Source organism: Neoarius graeffei, chromosome 12, assembly GCF_027579695.1.
Source record: "Neoarius graeffei isolate fNeoGra1 chromosome 12, fNeoGra1.pri, whole genome shotgun sequence".
NCBI classification, from domain to species: Eukaryota; Metazoa; Chordata; class Actinopteri; order Siluriformes; family Ariidae; genus Neoarius; species Neoarius graeffei.
The window spans coordinates 81,439,045-81,466,453 of NC_083580.1; the positions used below are offsets into that span (position 1 = coordinate 81,439,045).

Here is a 27,409-nt window from a genome sequence, read left to right on the forward strand (position 1 = left end):
CAACTGCAAATTACACTCGCACGTTTGTATTTCCTGATTTATTGATATTTATAATTCCATCACGACAGTCAGGACCTGATTACAAACTGAACTCATCACGGGTTTGTCCACTTCGTTACAACATGCAGCGATTCACCACCTCAGTCCAAGCCCGATTTACACCATGCGATGATCAAAACTCAGCTGGCGTAGTTCTGGACGTTTTAAACAAACCATCTGTTAAACTGGCTCCGAGACAAGACGCCAAGGCAAGAACAACAAGTCAGTAAACGTTTCCTCGTCATTTAAGTGAAATACATTTCTGATCGTTTTAAAGCTGAAGTATCAAAAGAACTTGGTCCAGAATTCAGAGCGACATCTGACAGGTTTTCTGTCCGAGGCCTCGCGTTTATAACGTGATGGAGGTTTCTGAAACCCGCTGACTCTGCACACGTCAACAGAGCCGCTCTGGAAGATTAGAAGTTACTCGACTTCGTTTTTATGACTGATGAATCAGCATTACGAATAACACAGTGTCATAAAAAGGGAGGAAAAAAAAAAGAAAAGAAAACCCTCGGCAGCTTTTCGTCCCTCAGCATGTTCGTTTATCAGCGTGCGGATACGGCTGACTACACGAGTTTTAAGCATGAACGATCAAACGGAGCTCAAATCAGTTTCCGCAGCGGTGACTGCTGGTCTGTGGAGTACAGCGTGTTCTCACCAAGGACGGACACACACACACCCCTCCAAATGCCTGAGCAGAGTAAAAGCCTTCTCCTTTGACTTTAAAGTCGCATTTCCATCAGGTCAGGTATCAGCAGAGCATCACAGCTGTGGGGTCAGGAGCTGCTTACAGGCAGAGAATCACACAAACACAGCTGGATGGGGATGGTTCTGAAACTGAAGATAACGGCACATTTTCAAGATCATCCTTTTCGAAATTGTTTGTCTGAAGTCCACATGACCTACATTTTCACTGATGATCTTCTGCTCGGTGTTAAAATGCGTCTGAGCTCCAACTAGAGCAGGAGAGCAGAGAAAAACCCAGAGTATTTCACCACTTTCTGATCATCATCATGCAATTACCAGCGTTTGTAAAAAAAGTGTTAGATCTGACACTCTGTTGTAGAAATATTTAAAGCTAGAAGGTCATTTTGGAGAAACCAGGAAGATTAAGTTAGATTTTGAAAGTATTCGGCTGAAAAACTCCACCCTCTTGCTTCAGGCCTCCCTCTAAAACATGAACGCGCACCGCCTGACTACTGCTGGAGGACAAGTCCACAACAGAGAGAGAGAGAGAGAGAGAGAGAGAGAGAGAGAGAGAGAGAAAGAACATTGTGGGAGGAGTGTAGCACGTCACTGTCATATCCATCTACCTTATGTCTCATTCACACTCAAGTAAAAACACCCAACATTATCATAATGAATGTAAACAATAAACATGGCTGTTACATAAAATGTGATTGGAGAACTCAAAACACCCACACAGCCGTCAATCACCGCTGATTTACATATCGATAGGTGATCATCCGATTTACTGGGGAGAAAAAGACTGAACTTCTGGAGTAGTTTTGAGGGAGAACTCGTACTAGCGTACTCCTCTGCAAAACAAATGTAGGCAAGTTTGCTAATATCATATAATGTAATCTAATCAGATTAACATCGCTGGATCTCGGAGCAGTGTAATATCACAGCGACAATTAAATGGTGACATCACTCATCTAATGCCCAGATAAATATTTGGCCCTTTTTCCCCTCTCTGCGGAGATCCAGAGTCGCAGTGAGATATCTCTGACGTCCCACCATCCATTCATTCCTAATGAAGTGTCTCCGGTTCCAGCCAACAAAGATAAATTAGTCATGGACACATTCAGATCATGAACACGCAACAACCCCACGCTTTTCTGCTTCATATCCCAATCCAGCTGGAAGAGAATTCTAAGAGGAAGAAACCTGTCACATGCACACTTCAAGCACAGTGAAATTCATCCTCTGCATTTAACCCATCTGAAGCACTGAAAACACACACACACACACACACACACACACACACACACACACACACACACACACACACACAGAGCAGTGGGCAGCCACACCAGAGCGCCCGGGGAGCAGTCAGGGGTTCGGTACCTCGCTCAGGGTAGGGATGTTGACCGATGACCGTGTGACCGATGGTTGACCGAATCAATGTCAACCGGTTAATTTTTTTTTGGTTGTCGGTTAAAAAAAAAAAAAAAATCAAATCAATCGTTTTGAAGCTGCCGATTTTGGAGCGGAGAACCTGGAATTCTGTGTTGTAAACGCTTGGGGCGTGCCATGCGGTGTAAGGACAACAGCTGACAAATCAGAAACACCCATTCAGTCATGTCCCGCCCCAGTTGAAGACAGCTGCCACTCGGCAAAAGAAAAGTGTAGACACAGGCTTTTTAGCTTACAAATTACTATTCTGTTTTTTTTTTAATTATTATTAGAAGGCACATGGAGTTTAGTCCTGCCTCGGCCAGTGCATTCTGAAAGTATGTTTCGCTCTGTAGCCAACAATGCATGTTATTGCAGATCAGATCTCTCCACACAGACTAAAGGCGCAGATGCCGACTTTTTCACGGCTGAATCGTGCAGATCCGATTTTTTTTAGGGGGGGCGTTGAAGTGTCTGAATAATTTCATCAGAGTAAATTCTGTATTAAAATTACTAAATAAGCAAATGTCGTTACAGTCCATGAAACACAGGAAGTATGAGAAGAAAACAGTAAATCAGAAAGCTGCGCACATTTGCACAGCTTCCGCGATTTGCTTATTTAGTAATTTTAATACAGAATTTACTCTGATGAAATTATTCAGACACTCCAACGCCCCCCCTAAAAAAAATCGGATCTGCACGATTCAGCCGTGAAAAAGGCGGCATCCGCCAAAAGGCGCACCGTTTGCATCCCTGTAACTCATAAGTTAACTGACTTTAACCGGCTAATGAGGCTCGGTGGTCGGTCAAGATTTTAAGTTTTCGCCATCCTTACTCAAGGGCACTTCAGCCCAAGGCCGCCCCACGTTATCCTAACCTGCATGTCTTTGGACTGTGGGGGAAACCGGAGCACCCGGAGGAAACCCACGCAGACACGGGCAGAACATGCAAACTCCACACAGAAAGGCCCTCGCCGGCCACGGGGCTCGAACCCGGACCTTCTTGCTGTGAGGTGACAGCGCTAACCACTACACCACCGTGCCGCCCTAAGAAAGCAAACACGTCTGTTATTAGTAGCTTCTGCTCCTGTCGTGCCCTCGTCCTGTCGCTCATGAATATTTATTCGAGTCCAGTGGAGGGAAAGACAAGAAAACAGAGTGAGAAGAGACGTGATGTTTTCTACCGTGAATATTTGTTGTGCAAGGCTTCAGAGTCCATCATGAAGAATACAATGCTTGTGTATTGGCCATGTGTGAGAGTTTCCTGTGACCTTCACGAAGCTAAAGAACAAAAAGGAAACAGCAGGAGGAAGAGCAAAAAAGTCAGAGGACAGAGGAGGCACGGAATCAACAGTAGGACCGAGCAAACTGGATATTTCCTTACACAACAGCCAATAGATACACCAAACCCTGCCCAATTTAAACACACCTGACAGCAAGCTCGCAAAAAACGGAGAACAGAGAAGAGATTAACGAGACCCTTTTACTGACTGACTGATGGAGAATTCCTGACCAGAATTAAAGACGGAATTCTCATGACATGTTCAAGAATGGAAGAGCTCCAAGTTGGGAAACAAACAAACAAAAATCACCTGCCACATAACCAGCACCTTGCACAAATGACTCCGCCCTCTTTGCAAACATCAACAACAACAACTCTGCCCTCTTCACAAACAACTTTTTGAAACAAAAACAGTTGAAAAAGGGTGAGAGAGAGAGAGAGAGAGAGAGAGAGAGAGAGAGATGCTCAGCCAAAAGCACACAGGAGAACCAAGTTTAGTGCTAACGAGCTGTTACTGTAGAGCAAGCCACACCTCCAGGGGCGGGGCATATCCAGTTTGTTTGCACCATCATTAAGATTTGAACAAATGTGATCCATTACCGTCCCTGTGATATTAACATGCAGTGAAAGAACAGACTGTAGCAGGAATTCGGCGAAAGGCCAGAGGAGAAGATTAACTGCACCGGGTTTGGTGTAAAGAGGTGAGAAGCCCAGAGTGCCCTCTTTTTAAGATTAATAGCTTCTAACCTCACACGGTGAGATCTCAACATCTGGAACAGCAGCACCATCGTGAGCACTGCATCCCAGGAGGAAGGGGAAAAAAAATAAGGGGGGGACGACAAAACACTCCACTGGCAGCACTCCTGAAATTTCACAGGAGATGCGATTTGGTTTGATAAAGAGGAGAAACCCGTCACAGAGGTCAGCGAGGTCGTTACTTCAGCCGAGCCAACACCCAACATGGTGCCATCGATTTTCCTTAAAGAACTGTAGACAGCTGCAGATCTGCACAAACAAACATCAGACTGAGTAAACGGACTCGCGTTCCCAAACACCTGGTAACAACCGAATTCCTTCTCACGGAGACGTCCGAGTGGGCGGAGTCCTAATCCGAGAGAAACCGATAATATCTCAGTTTGGTTTCACACTGAACACAAATCATTCAATAAACTGCACAGCAGGGCCAGGAGACACGACACAGATCTCACATCACGATACAGGGAGATTTCTACGAGACACATCACGATATACAATTCAGTGGCGTGAAAACAGACGTGCTGCATTAAATCTGGAAAAGTTACAGAGATTGACTTTTATACTTTTATTTCATGTCCACAAAAACTCTGTAGGTGTAAATATAGAACACGGCGTTCTTCAGTGGAACCCGGATGATTTTTTTTTTTTAAATGTAATTTTCTCCATTTTTCACTTTAAACTGCTAGAAATTTACACCTGATTCAGATGTTTAAAAAAGAGTAAACATTATTATTAATAAGTCTATAAAGTAGAAGATGCTACAAGTTATTCATGTGATGCACATTTTAGGAAGTGTATCCAGCAGGTGAGATATCCAGACACACTGCAGTTCTTCTGATCGTCGGTAAATGCTCAACAGATCAATTCAAATGTAGTTATTTTAAAAAAAAAATCTTGTTGAACAAAAAACAACCTCATCACGACATGCAGAGCTGAATTATCAAACACACTGATCCGACCTCCTTAAACGGCTACCGCTTGGGGTTTTTTTGTTGCTTAAACATGACCATAACTTCTCTCTCTCTCAGACAGCGAGCGCTCGGCACCAGCGAGGGACGTCCCGAGGGACTGAGTGTTTCCCAATCGTGCTGAAGAAATAAGCAATACCCTTCACCTCATTATTATCCATCTGTTTCTACTCGTATAAAGTGGACTGCTGCAATCCCAGAACACACTGTTTTTCAGCACCATGGTACCATCTGAACACGGTCCAGAAAACTAACAAATGTAAGCAACATGGCTCATAATCGCTAATAATTTCTTCTGTCAATTGCATGATTTTAAACATGACTATAGTGCTCACAGGATGGCCGCCATCCTGACAGGCTCGTCCGTTTGCTGTTGCGTACCAACACACATCTGATGCACTCTACAGAACAGAGGAAGGACTGGACGATATTATGATACAACATTGATATTACGATAAATTGTTGCATGATACAATTTAAGACACTCTGTGATATCTGACTTTTTTAAACATAAAAATGGAAAGCTCTTACTGGAAGGAGACGACTTGAGATGAAAACTTGGGACTTTTTTTTTTTTTAAATTGCCTAATATTTTAATATCCGGGCGGCACGGTGGTGTAGTGGTTAGCGCTGTCGCCTCACAGCAAGAAGGTCCTGGGTTCGGGCCCCGTGGCCGGCGAGGGCCTTTCTGTGCGGAGTTTGCATGTTCTCCCCGTGTCCGCGTGGGTTTCCTCCGGGTGCTCCGGTTTCCCCCACAGTCCAAAGACATGCAGGTTAGGTTAACTGGTGACTCTAAATTGAGCGTAGGTGTGAATGTGAGTGTGAATGGTTGTCTGTGTCTATGTGTCAGCCCTGTGATGACCTGGCGACTTGTCCAGGGTGAACCCCACCTTTCACCCGTAGTCAGCTGGGATAGGCTCCAGCTCGCCTGCGACCCTGTAGAACAGGATAAAGCGGCTACAGATAATGAGATGAGATTTTAATATCCAATAAACAAAACAAAAAAAAAAAAACAGGTCACGTTATAGAAATTTAAACTACATTAGTATCCCATCGCCCACCTTTACATCAGAACCATAAATACACCTCACGTACGGAAAGGAAAAAAAAAAAGTGACAAAACATCCACGTTGCTCTGATCAGGTCTCCGGTGCAGAACCAGGAAATGCAGTTGGGTTCTTTAGTGACAGCCGAATGTGTTTATAGAGGAGATAGATAGATATACTCATCTCATCCATCTCATTATCTCAAGCCGCTTTATCCTTCTACAGGGTCGCAGGCGAGCTGGATCCTATCCCAGCTGACTACGGGTGAAAGGCGGGGTTCACCCTGGACAAGTCACCAGGTCATCACAGGGCTGACACATAGACACAGACAACCATTCACACTCACATTCACACCTACGCTCAATTTAGAGTCACCAGTTAACCTAACCTGCATGTCTTTGGACTGTGGGGGAAACCGGAGCACCCGGAGGAAACCCACGCGGACACGGGGAGAACATGCAAACTCCACACAGAAAGGCCCTCGCCGGCCCCGGGGCTCGAACCCAGGACCTTCTTGCTGTGAGGCGACAGCGCTACACCACTACACCACCGTGCCGCCGATAGATATACTAGTGCATCTCAAAAAATTAGAATACCATGAAAAAGTTCCTTTTTTTTCATAATTTAATTCAAAAAGGTAAACTTTCATATATTCTATATTCATTACATGTAAAGTGAAATATTTAAAGCCTTTTTTGTTTTAATTTTGATGATTATGGCTTATAGCTCATGAAAATCAGAAATCCAGTATCTCAAATTATTAGAATATTCCCTAAGATCAATCAAAAAAAGGATTTACAATACAGAAATGTCCAACTTCTGAAAAGTATATTCATTTATACACTCAATACTTGGTTGGGGCTCCTTTACCATGAATTACTGTATCAGTGCGGTGTGGCATGGAGGTGATCAGCCTGTGGCACTGCTGAGGTGTTACTGAAGCCCAGGTTGCTTTGATAGTGGCCTTCAGCGCATCTGTATTTTTGGGTCGGGTGTTTCTCATCTTCCTCTTGACAATACCCCATAGATTCTCTATGGGGTTCAGGTCAGGCAAGTTGGCTGGCCAATCAAACACAGTAATATCATGGTCAGCAAACCATTTGGTAGTAGTTTTGGCACTGTGGGTAGGTGCTAAGTCCTGCTGGAAAAGGAAATCAGCATCTCCAAAAAGCTCGTCAGCAGATGGAAGCATGAAGTGCTCCAAAATCTCCTGGTAGATGGCTGTGTTGACTTTGGACTTGATAAAATACAGTGGACCAACACCAGCAGACGACATGGCACCCCAAATCATCACAGACTGTGGAAACTTCACACTGGGCTTCAAACACCTTGGATTCTGTGCCTCTCCACTCTTCCTCCAGACTCTAGAACCATGACTTCCAAATTAAATGCAAAATGTACATTCATCTGAAAAGAGGACTTTGGACCACTGAGCAACAGTCCATTTCTTTCTCTCCTTAGCCCAGATAAGACACTTCTGACATTGTCTCTGGCTCAGGAGTAGCTTGATATTAGGAATGCGAAAGTTGTAGCCCCTTTCTTGAAGATGTCTGTTCGTGATGGGTCTTGATACACTGACACCAGCCTCAGTCCACTCCTTGTGAAGCTCTCCCAAGTTCTTGAATCAACTTTTCTTGACAATCCTCTCAAGACTGCGGCCATCCCTGTTGCTTGTGCACCTTTTCCAGCCACCCTTTTCAGCAATGACCTTTTGTGGCTTACCCTCCTTGTGGAGGGCATCAGAATCATCTTCTGGACAACAGTCAAGTCAGCAGTCTTCCCCATGATTGTGGTTGTGTGTACTGAACTAGACCGAGAGATACACTGTGTTCATACTGTTTTACTCAAACTCGAAATGAAATATTCTAATATTTTGAGATGTTTTTTTTGTGTTTTTGTACTGTATGCCATACTGATTAAAATTAAAATAGAAAAATGCTTGAAACATTTTAGTTTATGTGTAATGAGTCTATAATATATAGCATTTTCACTTTCTTAAATAACTGATGGAAAATATTGAACTTTTTCACAATATTCTAATTTTTTGAGATGCACTAGTATATATGTGTGGGTTTTTTTTTACAAGATTCCATCACAGATTGCTCATAAAAATAAAACCAAGCACTTTCCCCTCATCAGCTCCTTTAACGACTTTATCAAACCGGTTCCATGTGACCTGCATTCCACAAGTGGAAGAGTGAGAGTGTCAGCAGAAAGAGGGAAAAAAAACCACATTTTCCCGTCTGACCCAGGAGTCTCAGGTTGAAAGGTTTCTTTCGTTTCATCTCACTGTCGAACCCGCTGAAGGAAACTGATAATGGTTTATTTTTCACTCCATTTGCTGTCGTTTCAGCTGGAGAGAGAAAGGAGTGGCTTGTGCGTCACTGACTGTGAGGAGTGCGTACAGAAGGAACAAGAAATATTTGGAATCGTGGAAATGTCGTAAGGAGTCGTTTATCTTAATCTGGGGGTTCATGCTGTAATCTGTTGTACTCCGAACATGGAATTACAAATCGGGAACTTTATTTTACTCGATGCGTAACTGACGTGTTGTGAAAAGTTTAGGTTTGTAACATAACGTAGCTGATTTCAGCCTAATTTTCACGAATACGGCAGATGACCTTTTTCTTTTCACAAACAACTCATGCAGATCTTCATTTGTTCATCGAATTCAAAAAGATTATCACAAGTTCAAATCCCATGAGAGCAAAATAGGGTGTGCCGTCAATCACAGCAACACAAGCCAACCGTGTCCATCTGTGAGCTCATGTATGCAGAAGAGGGCAGATAGCGCTGCTCTGTGTGTTACTCCGCCCCTGTGATGCAGCAGTTTGAAAACATGCAACTGTTTTCACTTCATGCGTCTCAGAGGAAGGGCGTGTTCACGTTCTCCCTCTCCGATTGGCTGACGCTGTGCGTCAAGGCAGAGCTGGTCTTAACTTTGAGTTTTAGCAGAAACATGGACTTGAAGGTTTGAGGTCTGACCCAATCTTTCTCCAGGAAGTGCTCGTTCTTCTCCGTTCTATCGTCTCCAGCCAAAACCAAGCATTTAAAACGCAGAACAATATATACATATAAGCTGGTGGTTCAAAAGGGCGTGTCAGAGAAGAGATACATCTGGAGGTTTACAGTAAGCAGGTCTCGTACAATGTAAAGATGTGTTATGGTCATGTGAGAAAGCAGGCCACACCCCCTACAAGATGTATGGCTGCAAACACACAATTTTTAGTGGTGAAACATGCAATGTGAAGACACGCCCATCTCGCAGAAAGAACAATTCAAGGATTTGATCTCTCTCACACACACGCGTATGTAAAGAGACATGTACAAAGATCACAGGGTAAAAAACAAATAAATAATAATACCTTTACATTTTCACCTTTGACCTGTCTTTTATAAACAGCTGCTTAATACCGTGATTTTTTAAAAAATTATTTCTTATCACACCAACACTCAATATATCCTCAAATACAAATCGCTCGTCAGGATTGATTAAACACCTGATTTAAAATCTCTTCAGCCAGAGAAGTGCCAGCTTTAACGTTTTAACAGCTTTTCTGGCTCTTGGTCTTAAATCCCAGAGCGGGAAAACGTGAAGAAATTTAATGCCGTCAGATTCCGAGGTCACAAAACGGATATCTAAGCTCTGGACCTCTTAATAATCATCCAGACTCTGCAAACACGGGGAAGAAACAACGTCTTGAAAACCATTTAAGAAATTTAGATCATTAAAGATAAAATCTGGCAGCTGTGCAGCAGGGAACGCTCGGAATGTTCATCAGGCATTTACTTGTGACCTCTAATTCCCGGGACAGCGGGACACATCAAAAGGATCAAGAGCTTAACGGGCCACGTATCGCAGGCAGGGACTCTCATCTGTAGCTCCAGCGATGGGAGGTTATGATGATTGTGTAAAAATCATGACGAGATCCAGTGAGATTTAACACGTACAAGTGCGAATCAAACACTCGTTCATTTTCCTCTTTATGATTCAACTCCGAATCGACTCACTGCAGGAAGTGAATCAAAACATGCAGACACTTTTCAGAAGACGTGAGCTGCTGAGACCAAAGCACAGAGCTGTAGCGCTGCCGAAACGTCATGTTCTGGAAACAAACAAAGAAAAAAGAAAAGAAAGAAAAACACTGGATTCAACAAACAAAATGTTTTAAAAAAATTTTTTTTAATTATCCCAGTCGTTAACGGAGTGCCTCTGTGTTCACCCTGTGCTCAGGGAAGTTTTTAATTTCTCTTCTCACACTTTCGGTAAATACTTGTTTAATTTTTACTCAGAGAACAACTCGATTACCTGCAGTGAGAAAACAAATGAACTAAAAGAATCAAATTCTACTCCGATTCTGACTCTGATTCAGAAAACTGGTGTGAAAGTGAGCTCCTGGAAAAGAGACACAAATCCGGCGTTGGGATTGGCAGATCAGGAATGATCAGAAAAGGGAGATGGTTTTCAGCCGAGCGTGCCACTTCTGTTAACAGCCAACGCCCACATTTCCCATAGTTACGCCAACTTTTTCAGCGTTAGCGCGAGCTTTGATACTTTGCGCTAACACAATGTGATGCCAGCTGCCGTACGAGTTTAAACGAAATTCCTCCTCTGCATTTAACTCATCTGAAGCAGTGAACACACGCTACAGCGCCCAGGGAGCAGTTGGGGGTTAGGGGCCTCGCTCAAGGACACTTCAGCCCACGGCTGCCCCATGTTAACCTAACCTGCATGTCTTTGGACTGTGGGGAAACCCACGCGGACACGGGGAGAACATGCAAACTCCGCACAGAAAGGCCCCTGTCGACCGCTGGGCTCGAACCCAGAACCTTCTCGCTGTGAGGAAACAGCGATAACCACTACACCACCGTGCCGCCCAATATCATATGATATCAATACTATATCGTATCGAACAGCCCTTTATTGTACCTGCTTGGTAACTGTAGGAGGGGGTGTTTACTTTTGTAAAAGAACAGACTGCATTTGTTTCCACAGTTTGGTGGATTGGATTAAATTGCTGAGGAAACTGGTGTGGAAAAGAGATTTGCTTGTTTGTGTTTGGTTGGGCCTCCTGTCAATCATTTTACAGACACCATTCTAGAGGCCCAGTGTCCATCCCAGGGGGCGGAGCTTCATGAGCATGAAGGATTGGGGGAGGGGGGGAAAAAAACCCTCTCAAATGTTGAACAAACCGAAAGACCAAATCCTGAAAAAGAAAGATGAATCTTACCGAATGCACAATAATATTTAGGAAGAGTGCGTGCACTCTCACACCCACTCTCGGACCATGTGTACCTTCTCTGAGGATTTGGTCCACACACACACACACACACACACACACACACACGTTCTGAAGAAGCCAGACTTCATTTCACAAAGCAAACCTAAAGAAAATCAAAGCTGTGGGAACCGAGAACAAAAATCCACCTTTGGTGAAGCTCCAGCTCTCAGCTTCGAGCTCGTAGACTATAAATAGAGCGCTAATTCAAGAAATCCCTCTGCATGTAAACCCAGACGCGATCACATGACCTGCTCTCAGCCAATGGCTTCTCACTTCCGGTCTCCTGTGTGTGTGCGCGCAAAAGAAGAGAAAGGAGGCAAAGAGCCGATGAGCTCCGTATCTTTGACTCTTTTTGTTCCTGAACGAAAATTTCCATCATTTTGTGAAATCATGATGAAGTAAAGGCTGAAAATACTCAAAGATAATCGTCATATCGCGATTCCGGAAGCTGTTTGTCTGAGACACGATACGGATCACCATGTCGAGTTTCCTCACGAAGTGCCAGCAGCCTCTCATTTTAAGAACACTTTAGAAATAAATAAAAGTTTATCATAAATGTATTTTTGCATTTATTTTTAAAACGTTTACTTATAAGAAAATCACTTATTTCTAAAAATCTGAATAAAAATATCCAGAAATAAAAAAAGTTACAATTTTAGAGATTATATATAAAATTAGCTGTTATTTTAAGTTTTTTTTTTTATGCGATAAAAATATATTATTATACATACTCTGTCAATTTATCACAGTATTGATATCAACAACCTAAAATAGCTAGAGAAAAAAAAGCATCCCAATTCACAGGCTATATTAAACTGATTAAATATAAATTAAGTATAAATTAGTTAATTTATTTATACAATTTTTATTTTGTTATTTAACCTTTATTTTACCAGGAGAGAAGACCCATTGAGATTAATAATCTCTTTTACAAGGGCGTCCTGGCCAAGAGGCAGCACAGGTTACAAAATTAAAATTACAATTTACAGGAGTCTGATTAAAAGAAAAAAAAAATAATAATAATTTAAAACAGTTACAAATCAGGGACGCCGTCTCAAGTGCTCTCAGTCTGGAGTTAAAATCACTCAGTGGAATAAGTTCTTTTATTTTTAGGTCCTTTTGCAGCTTGTTCCAGGTGGTGGGGGCAGAGAAAACCAAAGCTCTTTCCCTGCTCTGAGCGGACGGATGGGACCGAGAGCAGCAAATGATCATTGGAGCGCAGGCCGTAAGAGTCAAGGTTCCTCAGTGTGATTAGGTTACTGATGTAGGGTGGCAGTAGTCCAAGTGTTGCCTTGTATATAAAGGTATACCAGTGAGTCAGCCTCCTGGTAGACGGTGACGGCCACCCGACTCGGGAATATAGTTCGCAGTGATGGGTCAAGGCCCTACAATCAGTGATGAACCTCAGGGCAGCATGATACACAGTCTCGATCTTACTCAGGCACTGAGCTGAAGCGTTCATGTACAACAAGTCTCCATAGTCTAAAATAGATAAACAGGTTGCAGCGACAAGGCGCTTCTTAACATCAAAAGAAAAACAAAATTTATTTCTAAATAAAAAACCCAGCTTCAGTTTAAGTTTCTTAACAAGATTTTCAATGTGGGCTTTGAATGTCAGGGTGTCATCAAGCAGGATACCAAGAGATTTATACGAGTGGACCACCTCGATTTCATTTCCCTCAAGAGTGAATACTGTGTGAATTTTAGAGTGAATTTTAAAGATCAAGTACAAAATTCTAAATACAACACCACATCAGCTGCTTCAAGTGAGTCTGGAATTGTTTTTAAACTTTTTTTTTTTAAATAAAATCCATCAGATTATCCTCAAACTCTCAAAAGTGCACTGTGAAATACTTTTATCATAATAACAATAAACTCCTGAAGTCTGTAATCTCCTGAACACCTTGGTGTGTAATAAATATTTTACTGATACGACTTACGCAGGGCGGCACGGTGGTGTAGTGGTTAGCGCTGTCGCCTCACAGCAAAAAGGTCCTGGGTTCGAGCCCCGTGGCCGGCGAGGGCCTTTCTGTGTGGAGTTTGCATGTTCTCCCCGTGTCCGCGTGGGTTTCCTCCGGGTGCTCCGGTTTCCCCCACAGTCCAAAGACATGCAGGTTAGGTTAACTGGTGACTCTAAATTGAGCGTAGGTGTGAATGTGAGTGTGAATGGTTGTCTGTGTCTATGTGTCAGCCCTGTGATGACCTGGCGACTTGTCCAGGGTGAACCCCGCCTTTCACCCGTAGTCAGCTGGGATAGGATCCAGCTCGCCTGCGACCCTGTAGAACAGGATAAAGCGGCTACAGATAATGAAATGAGATGACTTACGCATAAATCCGCTCATCTCCAGCTTTATAAATAAAAGGTTGTTTTTTTTAAAACTTTATTTGTTGCTGTGAGATTACAGGGCCGAGAGAAACCAGGCATGCAAACTGGTCAGGGGTGAGAAAGGTGAGAAGGATGCACGGGGACACGGCACGCGCGCAAAAGTACATTTCGTAGTCTACGTTACAAAAAAAATTGCAACCAGTGACATCTTGAATTTAATACAGTACAAAATAACTTTCCATAAACGTCTTAATAAGTTACTGTTGAGTGGCCGGTAAATTGTACCATTTATTTGTCAGTGGCCGGTAAAGTTTGATATTTTGTGAAGTTAATTTTCACCCCTGTGTACAACACAGTGGGCTATTTACAAAAAGGTATATATTACTGCCTGTGCTATCTAACAGACCTACCCCAGAGGACACACCTGGCCAATCCCTGTCTGTCAATTTTCTTAAAGACATCACCTATGTGAAATCAGGGGCGGATCTAGAAAAATATTTATGGGGTGGCAAGAGGGGGGCAGGAATTTTTGAGGGGTGGCAACGTATTACAGACATGTATATACTGTATACTGAATTTAATCACAGTTTGACGACAAATAGTATGCACACACTACAAAAGGGCACAGACTGCCATTTACAAACTCATACAGATAAACTTAATCTCATGCCTTTATTGTTCATGAAGAACACACATTCTCAGATGAGGTCTATACCGTTTCTGGACAGTTTTATACTGTATATGCAAAAGAACAGACACTAAAAAACAACAATAACAACACTGCTTCAAGTTCAGCATGATTTAAGCCATTTACACCAGTGTCACATTTTATAGGTTTTTTCCTCACGCTTTGTAAAGGCTCACCAGTGAGCAGAACATGAACTTGTCATGCCTACAACAGCTGAATGCAGCGATTTCCATGTTGCTCAGCAAAACGCTTCACAAATTTATCAAGATCTAATGCTTTTGTGCGCTTTGATTCAATGCTGAGTACAGCCAAACTTGATAGTCTCTTTTCTGTCATAGTCAACCGCAAATAAGTCTTTATGAGCCTGAGAGATGAAAAACTTCGTTCACAGGATGCACTGCTCACAGGCAAGACAACCGCTATTTTACACAACCTGAACAACTCAAAAAAAACAACAACAACAACATCTTGGTATGGGTCCAAAACCAGTGAACTCCATGAGAGTGGTAGGACTCTCCTGTTCCCCCTTTTTTCTGTCGAGTACTCTCCTCGTCTGATGTAACTCATGTTTAAGATCCTCAATATTTGAATCATAAGCTTCAGCCAATAGCAATGTTTTCCTTGACAGACGGTGAATCAATATTAACTTTTGTGGCCGACTTTACACAAAACTAATGTCAGACCTAGCTAACATTAGGCCAAAAAATAAAAAATAAAAACAAAAAAGTGTGTTTCAGGTAACATGAAATACTAAAATAAGGTCGGTAGGTAGGAAATTTTTTTTCTTAATTTGTTTTATTTTGTTCGAAAAAATTAACACAAGTAAACATCTTACAAAATAGTATTTTGGCACAGAATCCTTTATACCACACATCATAATAAAATAAGTGTTTTAAATCTTTAAACGAATAAAAAAAAATATCGCAAGAGTTCGAGTTATGATCTGCGGAAGCGTATTGCTGCCACACTCAAAAAAAAAAAAATTGGCTTAGACTCAAGTAATTACGTGAAAAGATATTGTTAACAGAGTTATCACGTTTTTACAATATGTTTATCATGTAATAACATATCACGTAATTTCATGATATTTTCATGTGATAATGTGAAAACACCTTATCAAGAAATAACGTGAAAATATGGTTTAACGTCCTAGGCTAGACTACTTCCATTAAAAGCAGCCGGCCTCGCCTAGCCTACTGTAGAACTTGGGTCGAGCAAAAACACGGAGCAAAAACATGGCTGAATCCTGAATGACTCCTATTTGTATAAATAGGGGACTACATAGGCGGCAAAATGTAGTGTTTTTCCCTGCCATAGAAGTGCACTTGTATACTGAAGAGGAAGCAATTTGCATTACAGCCAGGAGGGCTGATAGAAGTGGCAAAACATTTTACTTTTTATCGTTTCTTTCACAACTTGAATGCGTTGAAACAAAAAATTATGACAAACTAACGCCACTTACACTAAAATATCGAGGGAAATTTGTAATAAAAACTTTACGGTCGGCAATTTCAACGCGGAAATTCTCGATCGGTCGGGTTACCGGAAACACACTTTTTTTTTGCCTTACATGTATAGTTAGCTAAATAACCTTCTCCAACCTGATTTTTATCCTCTCAAAATCAGCATCGCAACTATACTAGCACTGTTCATTCATTATAATTTCATTTTTTGATAGATAGTTAATCAGCTTTTACCCCTTTCCTCCCGTGTCTCCTTTCCTCGCGACTCCTGGCTCCCTCGCTTCGCGCCTCTCAATTTTCCAAAACAACCAATCTCTGGCGTTATCTCGTGCTGCATTCGCCGCAGTCGGACATTGGAAATTCGCGCATGTAAATGTCAAATTGGCCGTAATTTTTCTTTGAATTCGTCGCTGCCAACTGGGGTAGCAGCAGGGGTGGCAAGGCTTTCTTTTAGAGTGGCATATGCCACCCCAGTAGATCCGCCCATGGTTATTCACCCCCGAGCGCGCTGGAAACTGTTCCATTGGTATTCAGATTCAGTCGCGAGATGAGGTTGCCAGATCTCTCTATAAAAAGGTGACTTTGCGGTCTGAATCTGTGGAATATTCGTAAGCGAGGACTGGCAACCAGCAGTGGGTTGTGCACCAGCTGATCAGAACTCCAATGGAAAAGAAGCGTGTTAGTAACTGTTTATCTTGATTGGCTGTAACCTTGTAAGTGAAATGTTTGGCAACAATAGCGTTGTAGCCTGCCTACCCCCCCCCCCCAAAAAAAAACTCTTCGGATCTACACGATTCACACAAGTGACCTATTTTGGGACCAAAACGGTGAATTTCGCCGAAAGGTGAGGAGTTTGCATGTGTGGAAACGCTGTAGATCGCTGACTGAAGCGGAACGTTTTGTTTTCACTCACAGCACAACAGAACAGTTTCATGACTAAAGACTCGATAATCTACTCAACATCTATGATTAATTCAGCAGTGAATTTGTCCCAAACCACAATCTTGCACTAAGGAGTGTGTCTAAAGAGTAACAAGGAGTGTGAGAGAGAGAATGCACTTCATTATAGTAAATATATTAAAAGGAAAAAACCTGGGACATAAACATATCCAAAACAAGTGTTGCCAGGCAAAACAAGCCTCGCCTGGTAGCACTTATGATGAATATGAAGGAAGATATCATGGAGAGAGGAGGAAAAAAAAAGTCCCCTATGGATCCATGTGGCTTATAAATAAAATAGTTTTCTGATCCCATGTCCATACAGTAAATATAGCGCGCATATATATTTAGTCTACGAGACAGTAGATATAGATAATTGATTATAGATAATTGGGCTAATTTTGAGGGCACTGCTGGCCTGTTAGGGCGGGACGGTATCCATCCCACTCGGGAAGGTGCTGCTCTCATTTCCTGCAGCATAGGTCATAGTCTCAGAACAGGCCTAGTTCATTTCTGACAATCCAGAGCCAAGGCCAGGGAGCAGACGAACAGGCTAAACCGACTGTCTGCTAGCTGCACAGAGTCGTCACTCAGGGCCCACTACATCGAGGCTGTGTCTGTTCCCCGAGCTCAACAAAAAAAGTAGAAATACTCAGAGTTTGTTCCAGTAACCTAATCAATATAAAATTAGATCATACTGACTGTACTGCTGCTGCCAGCACCTTTGATCTAAAGGTGGGGCTATTAAATATTAGATCTCTTACATCTAAAGCGCTAATGGTTAATGAACTCATTACTGATCAGGAGTTTAATGTACTGTGTTTAACTGAAACATGGATTAAGCCAAATGAATATATAGCATTAAATGAAGCGAGTCCTCCTGGATACAGTTATATACACCAGCTTCGTCTAACTGGCAGAGGAGGAGGCGTCGCGGTTATTTATAATGATTATCTAGGTGTAACACACAAACCTGGTTACAAGTTTAATACATTTGAAGTTCTTCATACTCATATAATGTATGTAGCCTCGAAAAATAAGTCTACCCAGTTAATTCCATTGCTTATTATTTACAGGCCCCCGGGGCCATATTCTGAGTTTCTTTCTGAATTTGCAGATTTTCTCTCAGATCTGGTTATTTCCTGAGACCAGGGGTTTTCAAAGTGTGGGAGAGTCAGACCCCCCTCAGAGAGCAAATAAACAACAGCGCCCCCCTCACAATTTTTGTTGTTGCTATACTTAATGTTCCATTCGTATTTTTTTTTAAAAAAAAATGGTTGTTGTACACATTATTTTTTTCTTTTACACATTTTAAACATCTGTGCTTTTCTTTTTAAAACATCTTGTTTTACATATTTTAAACATCTCATAGCATCGTTAGCTAGCACCTCTTGGCAGACAACACACTGTGGCAGTGGAGCATCTTCAGATCCAGTCCATGAAAATCCAAACTTTAAATAATCGTGGTCATACTTCCTTCTTTTTTCAGTCCCCCAGGATTCCGCGGGCCTTTTTTGTGATTGTTGCGGGCTAAAATGTCTGATGTTGCGGGGGTTTCCAAAAAATTGCGATGAAAGTTGTGGTGTTTTTTAGGTTTTTGTTGCAATTACATTGCGGGAGGAAGTGAAAGTTGCGAGAAATTGTTGCGATTTTCTCTTTTTGTGATTAAAATTGAGTGATATGTTAAATATTAAGTTATTACCGAAAAACTATTGATTAAAAAAACAAAGACACTGAGAAATGGTCCTATAAACAACTTTACCAATATAAAAGATTACCAGGACTACAAAAATGCAGAAAAATAGGCTTTACTTATCCAAATGCTCCTGTTGGTTCAAAAGTTAAAGTGCAGAGAACCTCACAGCACAACATGAAGTTACCTTAAAATATAATATAAATGCCTCAGCTTTCATGTAAGAAAAAAAAAAAAAACTATTAATACTAGTACTGTGTGCAGGCAGTCTCTCCTGAAGACTAAATTAAACAATAATTATAAACTAATAAAATAAATGGCTCAGGCTTTATAGAAGAAAAAAAAAACAATTTGAACAGAATCTCACAGTATGATGCTGAAGCTGCCTAAACAATGGAAAATAAAATACCATTTTGGCAAAAATGTTGGCATCCATTAATTTCTTGTATTAAGTAAAAAAATAAAGTGCGCACAGTCCTTCACTGTAAACATAACACACTTTCAGTCACAGAATTTAAGCCTACATAAACATTGTCTCGCACATCATGCAGTGTTGCCAGATACTGCTGACATTTTCCAGTCCAAAATATGTTCCAAACCCGCCAAATTGCACTTAAAACCGCCCAATCTGGCAACACTGCGCGCATGCTGCTTCTCTTGAACGTATAGGGAAGTAAGGCGGAAGGTAGTTTGTCGACATCACCTCAAGACGACGCCAACGATTGGTCAAATTTGCGGGAAGGTTGTGGTGATTGGATATAACTGCAACACCGCCATGAATTCGCGGGGATTGGTTAAATTTGCAAATCGCAACATCGTGAAATCCTGGAGGACCTGTTTTTTTTGCTTGGCCCAGCCTCTGTCTCCTCACTCACTAGCTTTAGGTACTAAAAATCAATCCATTTTGTCTCTGGCAAAGGCTAGCTGAAGTTCGCTAAATGTCTGCAATAGTAACTTATTCTGGTTTATGTTTCCTCACGTTGCGCCCCCCAGGGGAGGCGCGCCCCACACTTTGAAAAGCCCTGCCTTAGACAAAGCTTTAGTTGTCGGAGATTTTAATATTCACTTTGATAACCCAGAAGACCCTTTGAAAGCAGCGCTTGTGTCCATTTTAGATTCAGTAGGGATTAATCAGAATGTCATAGGACCGACCCATAATGGTGGTCACACCCTCGATCTAATACTAACAGAGTTAAATGTAGAAAATATAGTCACACTTCCACAGTCTGAAGTTCTCAGATCATTATCTCATCTCATTCAAACTATGTCTGAGTAATAATATATGCACCTCACCACGCTACTGTATTAAACATACATTCATGTCAACTACTGCACAGAGCTTTATAAATGATCTCCCAGAGTTATCAACTTTGATTGGGTCACTGTCAGCCCCTGCAGAACTTGATCAGGCAACTGAATGCTTAGAGTCAACATTCCGCCATACTTTAGATAATGTAGCTCCTCTTAAAAGGAAAATGGTCAGAGAGAAAAAATTAGCACCCTGGTATAATGATGACACTCGCACTTTAAAACAGACCACTCGAAAATTGGAACGTAAATGGCGTCAAACAAAATTGGTAGCGTTCAAATTAGCGTGGAAGGAGAGCTTCCTGAAGTATAGAAAAGCTCTTAGTGCTGCGAGATCAACATATCTCTCCTCCCTAATAGAAGATAACAAAAATAATCCTAGATTCCTGTTTAATACTGTAGCAAAATTAACCAGGAATAAGTCCACTATAGACACATGCACACCTGCAGTATGGAGTAGCAACGACTTCATGAATTTTTTTAATGACAAAATTGAGAATATCCGACAAAAAATTCAAACTACTAATTTAAGATCAGACAATGTAAGTGACCCTGTAGTTAACAATATAACTATCAGATCAGCAATTAGAATGTTTTACTCCCCTTAGAGAAACTGAATTACTTTCATTAATCTCCGCATCAAATGCCTCGACTTGTGTACTAGATCCCTTACCTACACGTCTATTCAAACAGAGAATACCTGAAGTAATTGCAGGGATCCCAGCAGTAATTGAAAAAAATAGAGGAACGTAAGAAACTATCACCGGGCGGCACGATGGTGTAGGCTAGTGGTTAGCGCTGCCGCCTCACAGCAAGAAGGTCCGGGTTCGAGCCCCGTGGCCGGCGAGGGCCTTTCTGTGTGGAGTTTGCATGTTCTCCCCGTGTCCGCGTGGGTTTCCTCCGGGTGCTCCGGTTTCCCCCACAGTCCAAAGACATGCAGGTTAGGTTAACTGGTGACTCTAAATTGAGCGTAGGTGTGAATGTGAGTGTGAATGGTTGTCTGTGTCTATGTGTCAGCCCTGTGATGACCTGGCGACTTGTCCAGGGTGTACCCCGCCTTTCGCCCGTAGTCAGCTGGGATAGGCTCCAGCTCGCCTGCGACCCTGTAGAACAGGATAAAGCGGCTAGAGATAATGAGATGAGATGAGAAACTATCAGCAGGGGTCAAGGGGGCTGCCTGAAGCTGTTGAGATTTTAACATTTAAAGATGCTATAGAACACATTTTTTACACAGATTTAACGTAGAAAAGCAACAGAATTTAACCATAATGTGAATCTATTTGATGCCATATTTTGTAATCAATGACATAAGTGGCAAAAAAAAAAAATTATAAAAATTAGACGAAAATGTAGCTTTGAAGAATATACTTGCCTAAATATTCCACTGATTTTGTTATAATATAACAATAGTATCCATAGTTCATCTCATTTGTTTATTTTTTTGTTTCGAGTTAATGTCTATACTAGTCTAATATAAGCCACATTCATTTTTCAAAAATCATGAATATGAGCAGAAATCAATGATTCAGTAATATTAGATATAGACATATGTACAGCAAATATTGGAGATATTTGATTTAAACCTTTCTCTTTTTGAAAGGTTTCACTGCAGAGGAATGTAATGCTCTTTTCTGGGGTGCATTCTGTGATCTTTCCTCCAGTTTTCTCTGCTTTTGTTTCTCTGATCTTTCCTTCTGCTTTTCTGATGTTCCTGCAGTGCTCTGAATTAAGTTCAACGCATTAGAAACAAAAGCACAAACGGAGTTAAAACAGGTTTTCTAGCAAATGGGCGCAGCCATATTGTTTTCTTGTTCTATCGCGTACAGTCTCGCGGTCAGTGTTGCCAGATACTCCTGACGTTTTCCAGCCCAAAATATGTTCAAAACCAGCCAAAATGCGCTTGAAACCCCCCCAACTGGGCGGAGAACCGCGCAATCTGGCAACACTGCTCGCGGTATTTACATCAATTTAACTTCCGAGTGTTCCCGAATGTCAACAAGAACAAACGAAGCCGACGAAAACATCACTAAACAAGCAAACCAAATCAGAACGTATTCTGCTGGTCATTTTACTTAAACATACTTTTAATGGATATACAAGAGATTTAATAAAAAAAAACAAAAAAAAAACAAAAAAACCTTTCACTAGAAAATAGCGGAATTCCGCTAAATAGCGGACGTCTGGGATCCCTGAAATTGAACCGCTTCTAACAATAATAAATTCTTCTCTTACGATTGGCTATGTACCCAAATCCTTTAAACTAGCAGTTATCAAACCCCTGATTAAAAAAAACCTGACCTTGATCCCGGTCAGCTGTCCAATTATCGGCCAATATCAAACCTCCCCTTTATCTCCAAGATCCTTGAAAAAGCTGTGGCACAGCAGTTATGCTCATATTTACATAGGAATAACATCCATGAAATGTATCAGTCAGGATTTAGACCTCATCATAGCACAGCGACAGCTCTGGTTAAAGTAGTAAACGACCTACTGCTGGCGTCTGATCAGGGCTGTGTCTCGCTGCTTGTGTTGCTTGACCTTACTGCAGCATTTGATACCATTGATCATTCCATTCTTCTGGATAGACTAGAAAATGTTGTGGGAGTTAAGGGAACGGCCCTCTCCTGGCTCAGCTCTTATTTAACTGATCGCTATCAGTATGTTGATGTAAACGGTGATTTTTCTAGACATACTGAGGTAAAGTTTGGTGTTCCACAAGGTTCTGTCTTGGGTCCACTGCTTTTTTCTTTATATATGTTCCCTCTGGGTGATATTATTCGTAAACATTGTATTAGTTTCCACTGTTATGCTGATGACACACAGTTGTATGTTTCTGCAAAACCTGATGAGAGACACCAGCTTAATAGAATTGAGGAATGTGTGAAGGACATTAGACACTGGATGCTTATTAACTTCCTTCTGCTTAACTCTGACAAGACTGAAGTACTTGTACTCGGACCACATGCAGCTAGAAGTAAGTTTTCTGATTCCACAGTAACTCTGGATGGCCTTTCTGTTTCTTCACGTGTAGCAGTAAAAGACCTCGGAGTGATTATTGACCCCAGTCTTTCATTCGAAACTCACATCGATAACATCACCCGGATAGCTTTCTTTCATCTCAGAAATATTGCCAAGATAAGAAATTTAATGTCACTACATGACGCTGAAAAACTAGTCCATGCTTTCGTTCCCTCCAGGTTGGATTATTGTAATGCCTTACTGTCTGGATGTTCCAATAAGTGCATAAACAAGCTCCAGTTAGTTCAAAATGCAGCAGCAAGAGTCCTTACTAGAACTAGAAAATATGACCACATCACGCCTGTCTTATCCACACTGCATTGGCTCCCAATCACATTTCGTATTGATTATAAAATACTGCTATTGACCTTTAAAGCACTGAATGTTCTCGCACCACAGTACCTGAGTGAACTTCTGCTCCTCTATGACCCGCCACGCCTACTTAGATCAAAAGGTGCAGGCTATCTGCTGGTACCTCGTATAGTGAAGACTACATCAGGGGGCGGAGCCTTTTCTTACAAAGCCCCACAGTTATGGAACAGCCTTCCAAGTAGTGTTCGGGAATCAGAAACAGTCTCAGTGTTTAAGTCTCGGCTGAAAACAGATCTGTTTAGTCAAGCCTTGTGTTAATGGTGTTTATGAGGTAAAGGAGTAGATCTGGAGGATCCTCAGACAGAGTGTTTTGGTAAACTGGGATGTATGGATGCGGTCAGTCCCCACTCGCTTGCTCACTCGAGTTTGTTGACGGTGTAGTGGCTGCTGCTTTATGTCCCGGGGCCCCTCATGCCTGTGTTACCTTCTGGCTCTCCCCTTTTAGTTATGCTGTCATAGTTAGTTTTGCTGGAGTCCCTGCTTGCACTCAGTGCAATATGTATACTGTTCCTACTCATCAGGTGACATTGGGCATACCTAACAACCTGTGTCGTCCCCCCCAATCTGTCCCTCTGAGTTACAGGTCAATCCTGGGATCGAGATGCTGAACCTCTTCTGCTCCTCAGACCTGCCTGATCCATCCTGGTGCCCTGTGTCTGGTTGGAGTCTCATCACATCGCTCCTGTGGAGGACGGCCCCATGTGGACAGTCGAAAGTCACACTTGGAAGACGCTCTGGACTCTTACAGTAATGCTTTTATGGCTGAGGACTACAGTTGACTTGCTAACTTTGGGACTGCAGTTGTCATGAACAGTTTTGCACTCAAGTTTCCATCAATGAAGAGTTTATAACATCAATGAAACTGTCCTCATGTTAAAACTGTTAATGTTATAGTCAGGCTGTCTGTTGTCGCCCAAATGAGGATGGGTTCCCTTTTGAGTCTGGTTCCTCTCGAGGTTTCTTCCTCATGTCGTCTGAGGGAGTTTTTCCTTGCCACCGTCGCCACAGGCTTCATCATTGGGGATAGATTAGGGATAAAATTAGCTCATGTTTTAAGTCGTTCAAATTCTGTAAAGCTGCTTTGCGACAATGTTTATTGTTAAAAGCGTGATACAAATAAACTTGACTAGCCACAAAAATGAAGCGTAATCCAAAAATGAACAATTTAAAAAAGTCACACAAGTAAACTATACCAAGTGTCTGTACTTTATATTATTCTACTCTTACAGTTTTCAAAACTGAAACCTCTGAACCGAGGTGGACATATACACGCTGTCACCATGACCCAAACTCTTATTTCCCAGAAATGGCCCGGCGCTAGAGCTCAGTGGTCTCAATACTCTTTCCAACAACCTTCCCGTAACAACTCGGAAGCGTGTCACATCTCCATCACACACAGGACCACTGGCTGAAGAAGGCGAGGAAAGGGGGACGACCTGCAGTAAGTTTTAAAATAGGAATGCACTTTCCCTCTGCAATCAGCATCAACACATCTGAAAGTGATTTCTTCAGTCTAGTCCATTTATTTCAAATGGTGAACTGAATTGTATACACTCACCAGCCATTTTAATAGGAACGTGTGTATGCGTAGTGCGTGATCGTTACACTCTTACAGCACGATGACGTAGTAGCTAGCGCTTGTATATGAGGCAGCAGACACAAAAACGAATGACCTTTTTGGTGACCTTGACCTGATGACCCTCAAAATGTTGGAGGTTCTATTTGAGACCAATGACCATCTACCCTGAAAGTTTCATGAAGATTGATCCAGCCGTTTCCCCGTAACATTAACAAACACAAAGAAACCCGACCCAAAACAAATACCTCACTCCACTGACTCCGCAGTAGGCGAGGTAATAATTACCTTTAAGTGAAAAATGGGTCATTTAATACTTGAAAAATAACCATTTTATCATTTTATGCATTGCGTTCACAATTTAATTTAAATACTTTAGAAAAACATGAAAATCACCACCTTTGAGAATATATTATATATAAATGCACTGTGTAAAATGTACATATCAAGAAAGTTGGGGGCGCTCTATATATAAACTCCAGATTTTGCTCATAACATATTTTCTCAATTTGCTTACAGAACCAGTGGAAGACTTTATCCTTTTTTAAATAAATAAATTCATTAATTAAAATTAAAAAAAAAAAAAAAATCTATTGCACTCCAACACATGGAGAATCTATTAGTGTTTAATAATAAGAATTCATTACCAGACACAACGACAGTCACTGAGAGGTAAATAGAGGATACGATGAGGATGTGTGAAGATATGAAGTTAATCTTTGAGTGGTGAATGTATAGGGCGGCACGGTGGTGTAGTAGTTAGTGCTGTCGCCTCACAGCAAGAAGGTCCGGGTTCGAGCCCCGTGGCCGGCGAGGGCCTTTCTGTGCGGAGTTTGCATGTTCTCCCCGTGTCCGCGTGGGTTTCCTCCGGGTGCTCCGGTTTCCCCCACAGTCCAAAGACATGCAGGTTAGGTTAACTGGTGACTCTAAATTGAGCGTAGGTGTGAATGTGAGTGTGAATGGTTGTCTGTGTCTATGTGTCAGCCCTGTGATGACCTGGCGACTTGTCCAGGGTGAACCCCGCCTTTCGCCCGTAGTCAGCTGGGATAGGATCCAGCTCGCCTGCGACCCTGTAGAACAGGATAAAGCGGCTTCAGATAATGAGATGAAGATAAACTTCATATCTTCACGCCACTGTGTAATATTCTTTATATTATATGGACACATTCACAAAAAAAAAAAAAAGTGTAAATTAAAAGAATTTTAACTTTGAACTGGTTCAACATTTTGCCAACACGTGTCTAGTCAGAAACACCCGGAGTGATGTCATCGGTGTGAAATACATCACTCAGATCCGCGATGTATTTCATATAAAAAAGTGAGTGTTTTTCCAACACGAGAAGATAAACTTCATATCTTCAAGCCAACATGTGATTTTCTTTTTATTATAATCGACACAAAATCCCCAAATTTATCAAAACAATTCATCAATTTCCTCACGAGTGACATTGAGATTTATGTCCCGGTTTTGGTTCTCCACGTCCCGGATGGAAAATACCAGTGGCGTATTTCCCAGTAAAACACTCGTGTCTGTGTAATATAATGATTTTGTGTAATGCAACCTCTGACTTGAGAATCAATGATAAATTAATTCACAACACATTTTCAGATCTCTTTAGCATCTCTTTTTGTAACCGTTAGTTTTCTAATAAAAGGCAGAGGATTTTATAAGGTTTTGTACAGTTTGAGTCATTTCCTGTTTCCTCAGTTAAACATATTTGTGGCAGCTGGTTCAGGAACACACTGCATAAAATAATGAAATGTCTTGAATTACATTTTTCTCCACTGACTCAGTGTTTTTCATTTCAAATAAATAATAAAACCTTTAACACCGTCTCAGTCATCACTAACTGCACACACACACACACACACACACACACACACACACAACGCAAGAGAATAAACAAACTCGTGGCTTTCTGAATGCACTGGGGTTCAATCACAGTCATTAAATAATTCATTGCTATAAATATTCACTTCATGTCGCCAAGTGTCAAAAACTGTTCAGTGACCAAGTGAGAAAAACTGCATCAAAATCTACAGAACTAGAGTTCACTGTTAATTCTATTAATGACACATACACACACACACATATATATATATATAATATGTGTGTATATATATATATATATATATATATATATTTTTTTTTTTTTTTTTTTTGCTCTGTGTTTTTGTCTCTGTTCCATAAAAATTATAAATGTTTTGAGATACTGACAGCAAAGCTTTACCAAACCGCTCCCCAGGGCGGGACTTTTTTTTTTTTTTGCAGTTATCATACAGATGTGGCAAAACACTTGTTTTTAAATCACATCAGAAAGCTGTGTGTTCTTGTTACACATTTTATGGGTTTGGTCTTTAATTTTAAAACGCCATGCCAACATCAAGGAGCTAATTAATTAATTAATTAATTAATTAATTAATTAATAAATAGTAAAAATCAACTAAAAATTAAAAACATTGCATACAGAGCAAGTGAAAAATATATGATTTATTTCAAATTAACGTGGAATGAAATTTCTGAAATTCCGGA

At 41.4% G+C, this 27,409-nt stretch overlaps 1 protein-coding gene across 3 annotated transcripts in view; it reads right to left on the reverse strand.

Moving 5' to 3' along the window:
* ammecr1 (AMMECR nuclear protein 1) overlaps positions 1-27,409 on the reverse strand; it is a 75,232-nt gene that overhangs the window by 41,119 nt on the left and 6,704 nt on the right. The window lies entirely within an intron of this gene.